Source organism: Podarcis melisellensis, assembly GCF_964234715.1.
Source record: "Podarcis melisellensis genome assembly, chromosome: 11".
NCBI lineage: Eukaryota > Metazoa > Chordata > Lepidosauria > Squamata > Lacertidae > Podarcis > Podarcis melisellensis.
Window position 1 is genome coordinate 610,567 of NC_138543.1, and position 16,020 is coordinate 626,586.

Below are 16,020 nucleotides of genomic sequence, written 5' to 3' on the forward strand. Positions count from 1 at the left end.
TCCAGATGGCACTATTCAACCACTTTCAAAAACCTGAACAGAATATGTTTTTTAAAAACTTCTTTAATAAGGTACCTCAAGGATTAGCGTGCTCTGGTTTTCTGATGGCACAAGAACAGGGTGGCCCTAGATTAGGTGGAGGGAGGTGGTCACCTCAGCTGGCCAATACTGGGGGTGGGTGGGGGAGTGATGGTAAATTGCTGGAGGACAGAGCTGGGTGTCCCACACAGTCTGCTGTGCGCCCCCAAAGCAAGCTTGGCACTCTCAGATGTGGTGGAGGATGCTGTCCCTATGCTTGAAATGCCATTCCAGCCAGCATGGAATCGGGAGCCAGGCTCCATCCTGTCCTTTTAACTAATGCATCAAAAAGTATTGGGCTGGCCCTGCATGAGCGACATTTAATGTTACAACTGTCTGTTTCACTAGTGCAAGTGGCCAGCAAACAATATTTATAAGAGAAGATACAATGCCAAGATTGCAAGTTTGAGCCTCACCTGAATCATTTACTTTAAATTATTGTGGGCTTTGTTTGAAATGAAGCCATACTGGTTGCTGCATGCAGACAGACGTGGAAAAACCAAAGTGGGCTACGCTGCCTTCAGAGAAGCAGGCCACTCCCTAGGTCATTGCTTTTTTACATGCCACTGCTTTTGAAGATACTCCAGGCAGTGTGTGATACTCTGTAATAGGAGCTGATTTAATGCTAAGGCTGTGAGTTTAATGTTCTGGATAATTTCCTTTAAATCTCATGAGTATGGAGCAGATGAGGTGTATTTAGAAAACCTCGCCTGATTTTTCTCTCTTGGTAGCTGAAGAGTTTACTATGAAAAAAGCCTCTCAATAGACGATAAAAGTTAATTAAGAGAAAAAGAGATACAAAGCCAGGTGTAGCACCTGCAGGTACTAAAGCAGGAACTTCAGTTCACCTTTACCAGATAGACATTAATTGCCATGAGGGCAAGGAAAGGCGACCATCTCAAGCAGCAGGATCCACCGGGGCAGCAAATTTGGTCTCCAAGGAGCATATTGCCTGCTGATGCCACTGTTGTTACAGTGTCAGCGATAGCTGTGGCCTGCTCCTTAGAGGCTCAACTGCCGCCTCCTCAGCACCCCCCCCCCCATGCCACCTCTGCATGTGTGGTAAAAGCAATAGAAAAGTCATGTTGTGATATAATCTGTTCAGATAACATCCCAGTAAACACTATTTTTTCCTGCAGAGAGAAAGTAAACTAAGAATCTAATTAACCTTGTTTAAAATACTGTAAATGCCCTTCTTTGCTAAAATAATGATCCTTCTGACGAAAGAAATTGAAATTTTTAACTCTGGGTTGGAGCCTATGCTTTTGTATGCCTGAATTACTGTTACCCATATCTCTTGCTGGGAGATTTGTGCAATTTGTTATGTTGTGGTGTTGTTCATTTGTCAACTCCTCTTACATATGTTACAAGTGTGAGTTTCTCTGTGAAAGTGATTACCACCTTATGCTTTTAATATCCTGAAATATGTTACTGGTCCCTGCTAAAAAGCAAGCAGTGTCTGCCTTTTGTCCTGGATGGTTTTTTTTTCTTTACTGGGTATAAGTGGCACTGTTTCAACCGTAGGTGCCATGTCCAAGAGGCCGAACTACCTTCGCCCCCCCTTAAATTATTTGAGGGGCCCCCTGCCCGGTTGATGCATACCTTGCAAGCCAGAACAGCCAATTCCTAGAGCAGAAGGCCATTGGCCCTTGCATGGAACACCAACAGCCTGCAAAGGGTTGGGGCAGCCTCACACCCACCTTTTCCCAGGGCAAGCCAAAAAAGCCCAGGTTCCATCAGATAATATTTTGTACCATTTGTGTGTGTCAACATTTCCCTTGCAGGAAAGGTGGTATACAAATGCAACGATTAACAGATTAAGGAGGCCTGGGATCAGATGGGGGGGGGATAAGGGAGGGCGAGGGGAGATTCAGTACCCTCCTTCTGCATGCACCTTGGAATATGACACACTTCTTTATACAGTAGTACTGTTAAGTTGTGGGTGAACATATCAGACGACACAGCGATTCTTTAAACAGCTCTTGTTTAGTCACAGAACAGAACAGAACAGAACAGAACTGAACTGACGGGTTCAGTCAGCCTGCTTATATAGAGCTCCACTAGAACACAACAGTAACAATTTTCTGTAACTATCCAATCACTGAAAGTCACTTTCGATCCCTTATTTGCATATGTGGACCTGAACTATCTACAGTATCCCCCTGCTGGCCCAGGGTGAGAACATCAGTACATAACACCCCTCCCCACCGAGATAAGGCGTTAGTTACAATCCTAATGGTTTCCTTATATATATGCCTGCCGGAAGGAGAAAACGAGGTGCAAAGAGCTAGAAGATAATTATTGGGACTCACAATTCCTCTAAAACAAAGAATCGGCAGAGAGCCAACGCCATCTTCCCTGGCTCAGAAACAGAGCGGGTTGAGGAGTCCAAGAAAACAGAGCAAATAAAACAAACAGTGAGTAACAACGTTGGGGGAACCTTACCCCCCCTTAAGGAGGATGACAATGACCCAACCCCCCTCCTCCCAGAGAATAGCTCCATCCAAGAGGGCTAGAGCAGGAGCAGGAGGGATTCCTCCCACTCCTAACGCTGATCCACCCATGCCTCTAGAATAAGATATCAGAGGAGCCTGCTTTCAACCGATTCCGGATACGCACCCCTACTAAGAGATTTGCATGTTGTCTGCAGAAACTATGGTTCTGGTTCTCCAAAGACTGAATGAAATCCTCACCAAAATAGTTAACATTGAGAAACAATTGGATACTAGTTCCTCCCCTTTAAATGCCCAAGGGCTTAAAAGGATGATAAGAAATGACTTTGTTAACAACTCACCAACTCAACTATGGATGAAGTGAGGTCCTGTCAAGTCTTGCAAACGAACCAGATAATGCTTGAGATTCACCGATACACTCATAGGTGGATGAACCGCAGACAAATTACAGTGGTGCCCCGCAAGACGAACGCCTCACAAGACGAAAAACCCGCTAGACGAAAGGGTTTTTCCGTTTTGGAGGCGCTTCGCAAAACGAATTTCCGGGGACCTCTTTTAAATGCTGGCGGTGGGGAGCAAAGCCCCCCCCCCTCCGTACTTCAGAAGAGGTCCAGGAAGGCCGGCGGGGGCCGAAAGGCTTTCCTCCCCACCGCCAGCATTTTAAAAGCAGTCCGGGATAGCAGGGAAGCGCTTCCCACTATCCCGGATGGCTTTTGAAGGCAGGCGGGGGGGGGGGGGGAAGCAAAGACTTTTGCCTCCCGCCCGCCTTCAGAAGAGGTCCCTCTTCTGAAGGCGGGTGGGGGGCAAAAGTCTTTGCTCCCCCCCGCCTGCCTTCAAAAGCCGTCCGGAGGCTTTTAAATCGCCCCGGGACAGTCCCGGGCCGATTTAAAAGCCCCCGGGAAGGCAGGCAGGGGGGACAAAGACTTTTGCCCCCCGCCCGCCTTCGGAAGAGGTCCAGGACCTCTTCTGAAGGCGGGCGGGGGGCAAAAGTCTTTGCTTCCCCCCCCCCCCGCCTGCCTTCAAAAGCCATCCGGGATAGTGGGAAGCGCTTCCCTGCTATCCCGGACTGCTTTTAAAATGCTTCGCTGCCACCCGCCAGCATTTTAAAAAACCCCGGGACAGTGGAGGCTGTCCGGGGCGATCTTAAAATGCTGGCGGGCGGCAGCGCTGCCGCCCGCCAGCATTTTAAAAAACCTCGGGACAGCGGACAAGTCCTCTGCTGTCCCAGGGTTTTTTTTTAATGCTGGGGGTGGGAAGAAAAGCCCTTGTCCGCCCCCCCAGCCTTCAGAAGAGGTCGGGGGACAGACTGTCCCCGGACCTGGTCTGAAGGCGGTTTCCATAAGAACGCATTGATTGATTTTCAATGCATTCCTATGGGAAACCGTGCTTCGCAAGACGAATAACTCGCAAGACGAAAGAACTTGCGGAACGAATTAATTTCGTCTTGCGAAGCACCACTGTACTATGTCCTTGTCTCAGCTCCTGAATTACCATTACCGAAATGTAGATCTAGAAAATTTCCACTTCCTGGCTACCGTGAGAAACACAACGCACCTATTTATGACCTTTAGGTCATCAGCCCTCCCATCTCGACTCATGGAGATAAAGGATACTCTATGGTGGTTTCATTCTCTCCGCCCAGTGAGGGTATTTAAGGACAAAACAAGGAGGCAATTGGTCCCTTGCATAGAGTCAAAGCTAATGTGGATAAGGGAAACCAAGCTCAACACTAGAAACACTAATTGCCCGAAGGAAAAAAGAACTCTGTAAGCCAAGAATTACAAGACCTGAAGAAGAGGCTACTGACTGAGATTTCTACCCCAAATATAAGGACAGTAGAGCCTAGAGCACAATATTTAAAGACGTCCAACAGCTCTTTATCCCGTAGAAAGACATCAGTGCAACTCCCACTTCCCTTTTCAAACGACACTGAATTAGACGAGGAATTTGGCACCTCCGACATTTCTATGGCAACAACACCTAAAGAACTCTATGTTGCTGACAGTCTGGAGATATCCAGCACCAAATCTACATCTGGACCTTTGCCTAATGTTCCAAAAACTTATCAGAATGATCAACCTTCTCTACTGTACTCCTGGTGAGACAGGGTGGACAGATCTTCCAAAGCTGGCTCTTTGTTGGCCAGTGATCCACATTTTATAGCGCATACCTCATTAATACTCCCACAGCCACAGATAGAACCAACAACCCTCCAATCAACCCAGGAGGGAGAGGGGGATTGACAGTTAACGAAAGACCATGGGACTGTCCTCCCTGCTTGGGGTGCGGTTGGTTGGGTTTTATTCCAGGAGTCCTGGCTCAAGGATGACTTGTTATTGAGGGGGGGGATGTTACCCCTCTATTGGGGAGGCTAGTATGGGATTTCGACTATTGAAGGGCTAGGGAGGAATGGCGGTGGGGCTAGATACCTCTATCGGCGAAGGGTTTCGAGATGCAGTGATCCTCGAACCCCTTCCAATTTACACCCCATCCCAAGGGATGAGGGTAGGGAGAGCAAGGATTACCCACCTCCGTCATTGGTGCTGTGCAATGCCAGGTCCATAGGCAACAAAACCGCCACCATGCGTGACTTTTTTGTCTCGCAGAGGATTGACCTGGCTTGCGTGTCTGGAAACCTGGATACAAGAAGGCAAAGTAGTCTCCCTACATGACATAACACCCCCAGGTTTCTCTGTCCTCCATCAATCGCGGACTGTGGGTCGGGGGGGAGGAGTAGCATTGTTAAACCGGGAGGATTGCTTTTTCAGAACTCTGCCATCACTGGTGATCTCCGGCATTGGATGTGTTGGTCTTGTGTGGGACACCAAGGAGAGCTTGGCTGTCTGGCTGGTGTACCAACCACCCAGCACACCGGCAGCCACCCTGTCAGACCTGCTGGAGGTGGTGGCGGGCTGGACCTTGGAGTTCCCAAACTTACTGGTTTTGGGAGACTTCAACGTCCATGCTGATGCCACTCCCTCCTCACAGGCTCTGGACCTAGTGACTTCCATGGCAACACTAGGGCTCTCCCAGTTTGTTTTGGGCCCCACTCATCAAGCAAGCCACACGCTTGATCTGATCTTTGGGGCTGGCATAGATGTGATCATGCTCTCCCCTGTGGAAGTGCCATGGTCTTATCACTACACTCTGAAAGCCTAGATTGACTTCCCGCTCCTCCCCTGCTTGGGTGGCAAACCTATTTGGAACTCGTCCGCGAAAACAGATGGATCCTGATAGATTCCGACAAGCCTTGCGGGACCCTGCTCCTCCTGGTGACTCATTAGATGACCTTGTTGAGGACTGGAATAACCGGCTCTTGGATCTCATCTTGATGAAATCGCACCTAAGCGCCCTCTGCGACCCCGTCGAAACCGGGCCTCTTGGTTTACTGAGGAGCTCCGGAAAATGAAGCAGGATCTCAGGCGGCTAGAGCGAGTATGGTGACGGACTCGTGACGGAGGCTCAAGAACATCTTATAGGACACTTATGAAAGCCTATGAGATGGCTATGAAAGCTGCTAAGAAATCTTTCTTTGCAGCTTCCATTGCATCCGCTAGCTCTCGCCCGGCACAACTTTTTAGAATAATTAGGTCAATAACGTCCTTAGGAGGACAACCAAATTTAAGTACAAATTCGACCCACAGCTGTGAGGCAATCGCGAGCATCTTGGCTGATTAGGGAGTGTCCAGATGTTGTGCGGACCCCCCTGGTTGAAATTATCAATTTGTCCCTTGACACGGAGACATTCCCAGGGGAACTGGAGGAAGCAGTAGTGTGTCCACTCTTAAAGAAAACTTCATTAGATCCCTTAGACCTATCCAATTACCGCCCAGTTTCAAATCTTCCATATCTGGGTAAGGTAATTGAGAGAGCGGTTGCTGAGCAGCTTGGTAGGTTTCTGGAGGAAACATCGGCTTTAGATCCATTTCAGTCCGGTTTCCGTCCTGGTTTTGGGACTGAGACAGCTCTGGTTGCCCTAACAGATGATCTCCGTAGACAACTGGATTGAGGCGGGTCAGGACTGCTGATCCTTTTAGATTTGTCAGCAGCTTTTGACATGGTCGAGCATGATCTTCTGGCCTCGCAGACGTGGGGATACAGGGCATAGCCCGTAACTGGCTGTGCTCTTTTATCTCTTGTCGGGGACAGAGGGTGTAACTAGGGAGGGAAATGTCGTCGCGCCATTCCTTGGTGTCTGGAGTGCCGCAGGGCGCAATTCTCTCCCCAACGCTTTTTAACATCTTTATGCACCCCCTTGCCCAGATTATCTGGAGCTTTGGGCTGGGCTGTCACCAATATGCTGATGACACTCAGCTCTATCTGCTGATGGATGGCCACACCGACTCGGCCCCGAACACACTGACCAGATGCTTGGAAGCTGTGGCTGGATGGTTTTGTAGGAGCCGATTGAAACTAAATCCTTCAAAGACAGAGGTCCTATGGCTGGGTCATGATGGCATGGGGATGAGGGTCCAACTCCCTATTCTTAAAGGTAAAGGTACCCCTGCCCGTATGGGCCAGTCGTGTCCTCTAGGGTTGTGTACTCATCTCACTTAAGAGGCCGGGAGCCAGCGCTGTCCGAAGACACTTCCGGGTCACGTGGCCAGTGTGATGAAGCTGCTCTAGCGAGCCAGCACCAGTGCAGCACACGGAAACACCATTTACCTTCCCACTATAAAGCGGTACCTATTTATCTACTTGCACTTAGGGGTGCTTTCGAACTGCTAGGTGGGCAGCAGCTGGGACCGAAAGACGGGAGCTCACCCCGCCGCGGGGATTCGAACCGCAGACCATACGATTGGCAAGTCCTAGGCACTGAGGTTTTACCCACAGCGCCACCCATGCCCACTAATTGGCACTACTCTTGTGGGGGCCCAATTAGTGCCATTGCCTTCCGTTAAGAGTTTGGGTGTAATCCTTGATGCCTCCCTTTCCATGGAGGCGCAAGTTACAGCAACAGCCAAGGCGACATTTTTCCACCTTCACCGCATCAAGCAGTTGGTCCCTTACCTTTCCCGCCCCAACCTGGCCACAGTGATCCATGCAACGGTCATCTCCAGGCTTGACTACTGTAATTCGCTCTATGCGGGGCTGCCCTTGAAGCTGACCCAGAAACTCCAGAGGGTGCAGAATGGGGCAGCGAGGCTCCTCATGGGGTCTCTGCCTTGGGAGCATATTCACCCAGTGCTTTTCAAACTGCACTGGCTCCCAGTAGAGTACAGGGTCAGATTTAAGGTGCTGCTTTTGACCTTTAAAGCCCTTCACGGCCTAGGACCCTCGTACCTACGGGACCGCCTCTCCTGGTATGCCCCACGGAGAGCCTCAAGGTCCATAAATAGCAACACCCTAGTGGTCCCGGGCCCTAAGGAAGTTAGACTGGCTTCAACCAGAGCCAGGGCCTTTTCAACTCTGGCTCCGGCCTGGTGGAACGCTCTGCCTCATGAGACCAGGGCCCTGCAGGATCTGATTTCTTTCCACAGGGCCTGTAAGACAGAGTTGTTCCGCCTGGCCTTTGGCTTGGAGCCAATTTGATTCCCTCCCCCCTCTTTTTTTCTTTTTTCTTTCTCCTCCTGTGATGAGGCTGCATTTTAATATTTTAATGTTGTATTTTAATTTTGTTTTCAAGTTGTAATCATTCAACTTGTTTTTATTATTGCTTGTAAGCCGCTCTGAGCCCGGCCTTGGCTGGGGAGGGCGGGGTATAAATTATTATTATTATTATTATTATTATTATTATTATTATTATTATTATTATATACAGCACTACACATAATGGTTCAATTAATAATAATAATAATAATAATAATAATAATAATAATAATAATAATAATAAATTTTATTTATATCCCGCCCTCCCCAGCCGAAGCCGGGCTCAGGGCGGCTAACAACACTAAAACAGTACAACATTATAAAACATTATAAAAATGAATTAAAATCAAAATTGATGGCAACCATAAACTAAAGTTTTGTAAAGATTGCCAAAGGAGGGAGTCAGGCTGTGCCCTGCCCAAAGGCCAGGTGGAACAGCTCTGTCTTGCAGGCCCTGCGGAAAGATGTCAAGTCCTGGAGGGCCCTTGTCTCTTGTGACAGAGCGTTCCACCAGGTTGGAGCCGCAGCCGAAAAAGCCCTGGCTCTAGTTGAGGCCAGCCTAACCTCTCTGTGGCTTGGGACCTTCAAGGTGTTTTTATTTGAAGACCGTAAGTTCCTCTGTGGGGCATACCAGGAGGGGCGGTCCCGTAGGTACGAGGGCCCTAGGCCGTAGAGGGCTTTGAAGGTTAAAACCAGCACCTTAAACCTGATCCTGTACTCCACCGGGAGCCAGTGCAGCTGGTATAGCACCGGATGAATGTGATCTCTAAGCGAAGACCCCGTAAGGAGTCTCGCTGCGGCATTCTGCACCCGCTGGAGTTTCTGGGTCAGTCTCAAGGGCAGCCCCACGTAGAGCGAGTTACAATAATCCAGTCTGGAGGTGACCGTCACGTGGATCACAGTGGCTAGGTCAGGGCGAGAGAGGTAAGGAGCCAACTGCTTAGCTTGGCGGAGATGAAAAAATGCCGCCTTTGTTATAGCTGCAATCTGCGCCTCCATGGAGAGGGAGGTATCGAAGATTACACCCAAACTCTTAACGGACGGTGCTGGCACTAATTGCACCCCCGCAAAAAATGGGAGTTGCCCCCTCAGTCCCATGTCGTCCCGTCCCAGCCAGAGGACCTCTGTCTTCGAAGGATTTAACTTCAACCGGCTCCCACGTAACCATCCAGCCACAGCCTCCAAGCATCTGATCAGTGTGTCTGGGGCCGAGTCCGGGTGGCCGTCCATCAACAGATAGAATTGGGTGTCATCAGCATACTGATGGCAGCCCAGCCCAAAACTCCGAACAAGCTGGGCGAGGGGGCGCATAAAGATGTTAAAAAGCATCGGGGAGAGTATTGCACACCACACACCAAGGAGTGGCGGGATGACAATTCTCCCCCAAGCGCCACCCTCTGTCCCCGACCAGAGAGAAACGAGCGCAGCCATTGAAGGACTGTGCCCTGGATCCCCATGTCGGCAAGGCAGTGGTCCTGGAGTTCGTGATCGACCATGTCGAAGGCTGCTGACAGGTCTAGAAGAATCAGCAGCCCCGACCCGCCTCGATCCAGCTGCCTGCGGAGATCATCTGTTAGGGCGACCAGAGCCGTCTCGGTCCCATGACCAGCGTGGAAGCCGGACTGGAATGGATCCAGAGCTGATGTTTCATCCAGAAACCTACCAAGCTGTTCAGCAACCGCTCTCTCAATCACCTTACCCAGGAATGGAAGATTCGAAACCGGGCGGTAATTGGATAGATCTAAGGGATCTAATGATGTTTTCTTTAAGAGTGGGCGCACCACTGCCTCCTTCAGTTCCCCTGGGAATGTCCCGGTGCCAAGGGACAGATTGATGATATCCCCCAGGGGGTCCGCACCTCGTCTGAACACGCTCTAATCAGCCAGGACGGGCACGGGTCGAGAGGACAGGTGGTGGGCTTTCCAGCTCGGAGGAGTCTGTCCACATCGGCTGGGGATATCCAGTCAAAGTGGTCCAATACTGAACCCGAGGACAGTCGAGGGGCCTCCAGTTCCTTTATTGTATCCAAATTGGCAGGGAGGTCATGGCGGAGCAACAAGACCTTCTCCGCAAAAAAGCTCGCAAATGCCTCACAGCTGTGTGTCAAATTGTTATTTAAATTTGGCTGTCCTTCGAGGGACATTAAAGACCGAATTATACTAAATAATTGCGCCGGGCGAGAGCTAGCGGATGCAATGGAGGCCGAGAAGTAGGACTTCTTCGCGGCCTTCACTGCCATCTCGTAGGTTTTCATAAAAACCCTATAAGATGTTCTTGAAGCTCCGTCACGGGCACCCCGCCATACTCGCTCTAGCCGTCTGAGGTTCCGCTTCATTTTCCGGAGCTCCTCGGTAAACCAGGGAGCCCGGTTTCTGCGGGGTCGCAGAGGGCGCTTAGGTGTGATCTCATTGATGGCTGCCAGGAGCTGGGTATTCCAGGCCTCAACAAGCTCAGTCAATGAGTCGCCAGGGGGAGAAAGGTCCCGCAAGGATTGACGGAATCTATCAGGGTCCATCAGCCTCTGCGGGCGAGCCCAAATTGGCTCGCCACCCAAGCAGGGTGGGGGTGGAACGTCAATCCTGGCTTTCAGAGCATAGTGATCAGACCATGGCACCTTCATCGAAGGAAACATGATCACATCTATACCGATGCCAAAGATCAAATCCAGCGTGTGGCCTGCTTAATGTGTGGGGCCCGAAACAAAATGGGAGAGCCCTAGTGTCGCCATGGAAGACACCAGGTCCAGAGCCTGTGAGGAGGGAGTGGCATCAGCATGGATGTTGAAGTCCCCCAATACCAATAGGTTAGGGAACTCCAAGGCCCAGCCGGCCACCGCCTCCAGCAGGCCTGACAGGGTGGCTGCTGGTGCGCTAGGTGGCCGGTACACCAGCCAGACAGCCAAGCTCACCTCGGAGCCCCACACTAGGCCAACACATTCAATGCCGGGGATCGATGGCGATGGTAGAGCCCTGAAAGAACAATCTTCCCGGATTAATAACGCCACCCCTCCCCCCCGGCCCACAGTCCGCGACTGGTGGAGGACGGAGAAGCCCGGGGCACAAAATTAGGCACAAAAGCATATCGGTTACATTTCACCTACTTCCATTAGACTGACAGTATTACATGTCCAACAACATAGTCCTTTAAATAAGTTGGGCACTTGGAAACTCTGCCAGACCACCGGGGAGCGGTACCCAGGTTCGGGGGGCCACCCGATTCTTGCTGAGGCTGTGGCACGACCCTAGGTGGCGTTGAAACCAAGTCCCCTGGATCCGCTGTTGTGGGTGGAACATCCGCAAGTGGAGTTGGCGGAATGTCAGGCACAGCAGTGGTCTGAGTCTGTGGGAAGTCCAGCAGACTCTCTGAAGCGGCTTGGTTCGGCTCCACGCCGGCAGTTCGCGAGAGAGATGTAGGTGGAGCCTCACCATCTGTAAGTGTCTGTTCCGGAGCCACGAGCGCATTTGGGGGCACTGCGGTAGTGTCCAAGTCTCCAACCCTGCACCTAAGCTGGTCTATGTGCCGGTGCCACAAACGTCCGTCTTTGAGTGCCACCTGGTATGAGCAAGGTCCAGTGACTTCCACTACTGTGGCTGGCACCCAAGGAATGTCCCCCTCAAAGTTCCGGGCAAAGATCTGGTTTCCTGGAACACAACCTGGGGGTTCAGCCACAGCAAAGTCTGGGTGCAGCTGGTCAAGCGGAGATCTGAGGCGGCGGCCCATTAGCAGTTCAGCAGGACTCCGCCCTGTGGCCACATGAGGGGTGATGTGTTGCACGAACAAATATTCGGTGACCTGCTTGTGCTAGTCTCCTTGGTCCAGGCACACCAGTGCCTCTTTTGCAAAGCACACCATTCTCTCCGCTTGCCTGTTGCTGGATGGATGAAATAGTGCCATTAGGGCATGGCGGATGCCCAGTCCCAAAAGGTATTGCTCAAAAGTGCCTGACGTGAACTGCAGTCTGTTGTCGGAGACAAGGACATCAGGACACCCATGTGTCGCAAAGAGGCCTCGCAGCATCTGGATGACGGCCTCGGTAGTGGTGGAGAGTATCAGAGCCACCTCCAGCCATTTGGAATAGGCGTCCACCACTACCATAAAGGTCCGGCCGCGAAAGGGGCCGGCCATATCAATGCGCACCCTCAACCAGGGTGTATTGGGCGTCACCCAGATGTGTTCCTTAGCGGCTGGTGGCACAGGCCTAGATTCTTGGCATGCTTGACAGGCGGAAACCCAGGCAGTGATGGCATCGTCCATGTTAGGCCACCAGACGTAACACCGAGCCAACACCTTCATTTTGACGATTCCCGGGTGGCCAACATGCAGAGCCTCAAGGATGCGTTGATGGAGTCTTTGGGGAATCACGACATGGTCTCCCCACAGCAGACAGCAGATGAGCCGAGAGTTCATGTTGTCTGGTTGCGAACGGCTGGAACTCCGATGCAAAAGGCCCTTGTGGCCACCCCCTCCACACCCATTTGAGCACACGGCTGATGGTGCGATCCCGGGCAGATGCGGAGGCCACAGTGGCAGCCAATACAGGCGCTGCCAGAAGATCCTCAATCAGGAGGAGCGATGAAGCCGGAGCCAGGTCTTCCACAAACGCTGGAAGAGGGCAACTGCTGAGGGCATCAGCATGGCCCATCGATTTCCAGAGGCGATGAACGAGCCGGTAGTGGTAGGCAGCCAGGAAAACTGTCCATCGCAGCATGCGCGGCGAGAGGAACGGTGGAGTTGGTCGATCACTGGCGAGGAGGCCCAGGAGCGGCTTGTGGTCAGTGATGAGTTCGAAAGTCTTGCCGTAGAAGTATTCATGGAACCTCTTCACTCCAGCCACAAATGCCAGTGCCTCCTTGTCGAGCTGGCTGTAATTCCGTTCCGTCGGAGATAGCGTCCTGGAAAAGTAGGCAAGCGGTGCTTCTCTTCCGTCTGGAAAATGGTGACTAAGGACAGGGCCAATGCCAAAAGGTGAGGCGTTGCAGGCAAGGACCAGCGGCCTGGCTTCACTGTACCAGCACACTGTCCGATGAAAGGAGAGCCTTGACTGCGTTGAAGGCTGCCATCTCCCGATGATCTCAGGACCAAGGTGTCTTCGTGCTGAGGAGTCGGTGAAGAGGCTCAGCCACCGTGGCTTTGTGGGGCAGGAACATGTTATAAAAGTTCAGCAGTCCCAGGAACGCCTGCAACTCCGTCTTGTTCTTTGGGATGGAGGCCTGCTGGATAGCACGGATCTTGGATGTGGTCGGGTGAAGGCCGGAGGCGTTGATAAGATAGCTCAGGAACTCCACCTGTGGAACGGCGATCTGGCACTTCTCCCTCTTTACCATGAGCCCGGCCTCCTGGAACCTGGTCAGCATGGCACGGAGGCGCTCGAACAGCTGCTGGCATGAGTCTGCGGACACCAAGACGTCATCAAAATATGGTAGCACACCCAGAAGCCCTTGCAGGAGACGCTCCATAAGGCTTTGGAAGATGCCAGGAGCCACACTCACCCCGAATTGCAAACAGCGGCAATGGAATGCCCCTCGGTGGGTGATGATCGTCTGGGCATTTGCAGTGCCATCATCGACGGGCAGTTGTTGATAGGCTTGGGCAAGGTCTAGCTTAGCGAAGACCTTACCCTCACCCATGGAATGCAGCAGGTGTTGGACAACAGGAACCAGGTAAGCGTGCTGCTGAAGTGCCTTGTTGAACGTACACTTTTAGTCGGCGTAGATTCTCACCGACCCGTCTGGCTTGACAGGCGTGACGATGGGGGTTTTCACACTTGGCGTGGTCAACCGGCTCCAAAACTCCTTGGGCAATAAGCTTGTCCAGTTGTTCGTCCACCTTAGCCTTGAGAGCAAAGGGAACCCGGCGTGGCTTTAGCTTGATGGGGGCGACTTGTGGATCAAGGCTAAAGGAGATGGGCATACCTGTATATTGACCCAAAGTGCCGTCCAAAACCTTGGCAAAGTCTTTGACCAGACCCTCAGTCTCTGCATTAGAGATGCAGTTGATGCCGGTGACTTCCAGGCCGAGGGCATCAAACCAGTCTAGCCCTGGGAGGCTTGGCCGCTGCCCTTTGACCACCTCCAGTTGGAGCAGGCCTGAAAAATCCTTGAAGGCGATCCGGAACCGGCCAACGCCTACCACGGGAATGTTGTTTCCCTGGTAGTCTCTCAAGTGTACGTGGTGAGAGTTGACTTGCCTTTTGGACACTCTGGGTACCAGTCTTTTGATGGTGCTCCAAGACACGATGAACAGGGCAGACCCGGTGTCAATCTCCATGTCCTTCAATGAGCACCGTGACGTTCAGCTTGTGTCGCATAGGCGAGTCGGTTTGGCCAATTGTGGTTCCAGACGGGCAGAGGCAGTTGGTGAGAGCGAAACAGCTTTCCTTGGTGCACTGGAGACTTGAACTTGTGAGTCGGTGAAGGGGGGGTGTCAGAGCCTATCAGCAGACCTTAGCGATGTGGCCCCTTCTGGAACACTTCCGACAGATGGCGTCTCTGAATCGACACTTGGCACGGGAATGGTTGCCTCTGCAGCCAGCACATTCCGATTGGCCCTTGGACTTCCTGCACTCCCGATTGGCCCTTTGAACTTCCTGCACTCCCGCTTTGTCTGGTGCACGTCATTGTCTTCACTGGAGGATGCCTCATCACTGCTGGCCTCTTCATGATGCACCGTTACAGATGGATGTCCCGGACCCCGCAGACGATTCGATCCATCAGGGCATCGTCTAAGTCTTGGAACTTGCAGTGCATTGCAGCCTGTCGGAGGGCAGCAGTGTAGTTGTTAATTGACTCCCCCTCTGCTTGGTTCCCGTGGTAGAACGCATGGCGGGCAGCAATCTTGGATGGCTTTGGCACATAGTAGTTGCGGAGCTTCTCTTGAATCGTGTCCCACAGTGTTGCCTGGACTGCTACAGGCGCAACCAATGCTCGGGCTGTCTCAAACACCTCAGGCCCACAGAGGCTGAGGAATAGGCCCCGCTTACGCTCCTGTGATACTTCCGTCAGCTCGTTGGTTTGGAGGTAGCAGTTGAACCGAGCGAGGTAGGAGTCCCATGATTCAGAGGCTGGCGCAAACGGTGGTAGAGGCACAAGTGAAGCCATGGTTCCAATGCCGATGTGGGGCGATGGATGGAACACAGTGCTTTAGCCAGAACGGTCAGCTCTGAATTGGTTCTGTTCAGTGATTTCGCTCGGTGTTTCAGCTTAGTGATTCAGCTCCGCTCAGAGGGTGGCTGCATCTGGCTGTGCTCTGTTGTCTATCCATCCCATCCTCGTCGCCAGTGTTAAGTTGTGGGTGAACATATCAGACGACACAGTGATTCTTCAAACAGCTCTTGTTTATTCGCAGGCCAGAACAGAACTGAACTGAACGACTGCAAGGAATCATAAAACCCACTGACAAATACCCCTTCCTCTTGGTTCATGTGGGAACCAATGACACTGCAAGCAATAGCCTCCAGAAGATCAAAAGAGATTATGAGGCTCTGGGCAGGAAATTGAAGCAATTAAATGCACAAATTGTCATCTCATCTGTCCTCCCAGTTGAACGACGTGGCCCAGGGAGAGAGGGGGAAATAGTGGAAGTGAACAACTGGCTTCGCAAATGGTGTAAACAGGAACGGTTTGGATTCTTAGATCACGGACTGCAGTTTCTTGAAGATGGACTTCTGGCAAGCGATGGGCTGCACCTCACAACCGTTGGGAGGAATGTTTTTGCAAAAAATCTCAGAAACCTAATCAGGAGGACTTTAAACTGACTAATGTGGGGGAGGGAGACAGTGCTCCTGAAGGTAGGAGTCTATCAATTGATGAAGATGATTATCTAAATGTCATAGACTGAATGCAGCAAACAGCACGCAGACCTAGTGGTGGGAGGAAAAAATCCTTAAATAAGAGACACGGGG

At 51.6% G+C, this 16,020-nt stretch overlaps 1 protein-coding gene across 1 annotated transcript in view; it reads left to right on the forward strand.

Moving 5' to 3' along the window:
• PGM5 (phosphoglucomutase 5) overlaps positions 1-16,020 on the forward strand; it is a 187,259-nt gene that overhangs the window by 28,116 nt on the left and 143,123 nt on the right. The gene's annotated exons all lie outside the window — the stretch shown is intronic.